We start from the raw sequence: 4,442 nt of genomic DNA on the forward strand, positions 1-4,442 counted from the left end.
ATTGACAGTACTTTGGGTGGCAAGCAAATGGCGAAATGCAAATAATCAGTGTCCTTCGATATATACAATTTCCATGCAAGCAGATCACCCAAGTTCATAAGTCACTGCTATTGAGTTTATATCTCAGCTAGTGTTCTGGTGTGGCTCTACTAGTGCCGCTCTTCTAGTGCGTCTTCTAGTGCGGCCGAGGCTATCTGGGGTGGCGCTTACTGACGTCGTCTCGCAGCCTTCTCGGCTTTCAGGCCGACGTGCCGCTGCTTGATTTTACACCGCAACAATAGGGTCAATCATCGTCTGATGCCGTCTGGGGACCATCTTTTGGGCGTAGACTTTCGCCCAACTGATCACGGTGGCGAATGTCATCACAGTGGTTCCTTACTTCACAGGCTGGTCTTTTGTGAACGGGATCATTAGCTGGGGATTAGCCGACAGATGACTTTTCTTTCCCAAGGGCCTGAACCCACTTTTCTGCATTAATTAATTATTCGTCCGGCAGACAAAAAATAATACGATCGTCTGGGTCCTGAGTCACCATGTTCATTTTGTTGTTGAAGGAGGGAACGACTCTGATCCCCATGTCTTTTTTTCGCTCTCTGGAGACCTCGAATTAGATTATTTTGACTATGGTCGTCTGATTGATCATGAAAGTACCAAATCACTATAATAATAATAATAATAATAAAACTGAGTAGACTCATGGGACATCAAGGTAAAACCCACCAAGGAGCTACGGTTCGAGTCTTCGGAATGTTTCTTTTTTACTTTTTAGACGTCCATTCCTCAGGTTCTCGCCGTTTATAAGCAGGACATCAATGACATGACAAAAGCCTACCACATGACAGTGAGACCCATTACACTGCATGCTTGTGTCTATTAACGACGCAGTGCATAATCAGAACTGACAGTGTCAAGTTCATGTAGGACGGCTTCCCGATGGAGTACACACATACAAATAGTGAATACTTCGATATGCTTTTGGTGCTGGATGCGTCCGATAACGAAACTGCTATTAGTGCTCTTGCCTATGCTGCACGGTACCCTTAAAGGCACCATCCCGGTAAGAATGTTTTTCGTCGTCTGGAGCTACACCTTCGGAATATGGTAATCTTTGTTCACGAGTAATGGACAGAAGTCGTCCAGGGACTAGACGTACTGCAGAAATAGAGGACGTAATTCTTAAAACCATTCACCACTCACCTCATCGAAGCATCCAGTTTCAGATAGCTCAAAGACGTTGTTGACGTGTTGCACGATGCAGACCTGCATCCATGTCATTCACATCAATTCAACACCAGCTTCCAGAAGACCACATTCGATGAGTATAGTTTTGTGAATGGTTTTTGTAATAAGTGTAAAAATGAGGAACATTTTATAGGTAACGTGTTGTTGACTGACAAATTATTTTCACTTATGCAGGTATTTTCAATCTCCACAGTAGCCAGTATTGGGAGAAACACAGCTAACATGCCACCTGTCATCGTGGCTTTCAGGCATGCTTTGGTATCAACTTGTTGGCTGGAGTGTTTTTGGACCCTTACCTATTGCCGCACAAATTTAATGCGCCCCTGTATGGCACGTTCTTTTGCAATACTTCGCCTGACGCATGAGAAAAGTTCCACTTACTCAGCTGTGTTTGCAATGTGATTGTGCACCACCACACAATGGAATGAATGTGGATAACTATTTAAACGAAGTGTTTCCAGGGAAACTTATTGTTCATTTATGTCCAATGTTGTAGCCTCCACGTTCCTTGGACCTTAATCTACTACATTTTTACTTGGGGGAACACTTTGAGGAACAAGTTTTTAATGCTCCACCCATGGATGTACACGACCTAATAGCTCGGGTGCATGCCGCTGTGGCAACGTTGGATGCAGGTGAATTGGGTAGGGTCCAGCCAAGTATGATCCAGCGAGTGGTCACTTTGAACATCTACAAAGCGACCGATGCTTATGTACATACAGTCTCTGTGAAGATAAGCCTGGACATCAAACACAGAGAATGGGATTACTGTGTGTAGCGTATGTGCAATCTAGTGCAGCCTACCTATCGTGTTTTTTGTACCCGTTTCATAGGAACGAGGTTACTGTATCCACTACTGCTTTCTGTTGGCTTTATTTGTGTCATGGACGATACTAAGTGGACGTTTACGTCTGTAAGAAGTTCATCTTTAAATAAACATAACAGTAACAGAAACAAATACACAAGATACTCCACTGTGAAGTTGTAAATTGGATACAATTTTATGCTGTAACTGAAAAAAAAAAGTTTGGTGCGAACGCGACGCGGATATCGACGAGTTTGCATTTTGTTCCTCACGGCATTGTCTCGTCTCACAGAGATAATGGAACAGCTGCGGCACAGTGCAGACTTCGTGGGAGCTGATCTTTGCCAAGCCGCATGCAATTACAGCGTTGCCAAAGCCTCGTTTCTTAAAATCGTGGCGAAACTAGGTTTTGCTACATACACTTTTGTCTCGAATTCAGGTGAGGAATCGCATGCTGGCCACCAAGTCCGACATTTTTCTGCACCCTGTGTACACACATTTACACCATCGTTGAACCAAATGGTTCAAATGGCTCTGAGCACTATGGGACTTAACATCTGAGGTCATCAGTCCCCTAGAACTCAGAACTACTTAAACGTAACTAACCTAAGGACATCACACACATCCATCGTTGAACCGATGCATCAAAACCAGTTTGCACGAGTTGGGGGTTTTTGATGTTGAATAATTTTTCTCGAAATAATTTTAAAACTGTTTATTGTGAATTCCATCCCGTTAGTATGCTCAGTTTAATTCGTTAGCTGTTCCTAGACTGACATCTGTGACAGACGTTGTCGAGCGGCCGCTGCAATGTCCGTTTCTCAGTTACCAATCGTCTTCACACAATGCCGCACCTTGCTGATATCCATTACAGATTCGCCATACTTCCCCCCACTCTTTTATCATGGATGAGGTTAAAACCGCTGTCAGATCACCGGTCGACGAGCAAAATACTGATCTGTTTTGAACTGGTTTTGACGCATGGGTAAAACGATAGCGGAAATGTTTACAAATACACGTTGACTGTCTTGGATGGCAGCATTGTGTAGAGGAGAGTTCAGGCTTTGATCTGTACTAATTCTGCTGTTGTACGTGCATTGCTATTATCAGGAAGCGTACTTTTTGATCTGCCCTCTTACGCACTGATGTACTTCGTCACAGACAATACGCTGCACCAAGTAGCACCCAGCTTCATGCTGAGACACAACACCCTCCGACCCCCCACCCCCCCTACCCCTCTTTCCTTTAGATCTTAAGTACTTTCACCGCTACTACTGGGACTATAATTTTTCCTTTTAATACGGCTTGTGAAAGTGAAATACATCAGATGTTAATCAAGACGAAAAGACTATTAACATTATCAATACAATGATTTATTTGTACCCTCTCTTCGAAGAAATCAAGTGGACAGAGAGATTGATAACCACATTGTTAGCTCCCTTTAAAATACACTCCTGGAAATGGAAAAAAGAACACATTGACACCGGTCTGTCAAACCCACCATACTTGCTCCGGACACTGCGAGAGGGCTGTACAAGCAATGATCACACGCACGGCACAGCGGACACACCAGGAACCGCGGTGTTGGCCGTCGAATGGCGCTAGCTGCGCAGCATTTGTGCACCGCCGCCGTCAGTGTCAGCCAGTGGCATACGGAGCTCCATCGCAGTCTTTAACACTGGTAGCATGCCGCGACAGCGTGGACGTGAACCGTATGTGCAGTTGACGGACTTTGAGCGAGGGCGTATAGTGGGCATGCGGGAGGCCGGTGGACGTACCGCCGAATTGCTCAACACGTGGGGCGTGAGGTCTCCACAGTACATCGATGTTGTCGCCAGTGGTCGGCGGAAGGTGCACGTGCCCGTCGACCTGGGACCGGACCGCAGCGACGCACGGATGCACGCCAAGACCGTAGGATCCTACGCAGTGCCGTAGGGGACCGCACTGCCACTTCCCAGCAAATTAGGGACACTGTTGCTCCTGGGGTATCGGCGAGGACCATTCGCAACCGTCTCCATGAAGCTGGGCTACGGTCCCGCACACCGTTAGGCCGTCTTCCGCTCACGCCCCAACATCGTGCAGCCCGCCTCCAGTGGTGTCGCGACAGGCGTGAATGGAGGGACGAATGGAGACGTGTCGTCTTCAGCGATGAGAGTCGCTTTTGCCTTGGTGCCAATGATGGTCGTATGCGTGTTTGGCGCCGTGCAGGTGAGCGCCACAATCAGGACTGCATACGACCGAGGCACACAGGGCCAACACCCGGCATCATGGTGTGGGGAGCGATCTCCTACACTGGCCGTACACCACTGGTGGTCGTCGAGGGGACACTGAATAGTGCACGGTACATCCAAACCGTCATCGAACCCATCGTTCTACCATTCCTAGACCGGCAAGG

Source organism: Schistocerca piceifrons, chromosome 2 (assembly GCF_021461385.2).
Source record: "Schistocerca piceifrons isolate TAMUIC-IGC-003096 chromosome 2, iqSchPice1.1, whole genome shotgun sequence".
Taxonomy (NCBI): domain Eukaryota; kingdom Metazoa; phylum Arthropoda; class Insecta; order Orthoptera; family Acrididae; genus Schistocerca; species Schistocerca piceifrons.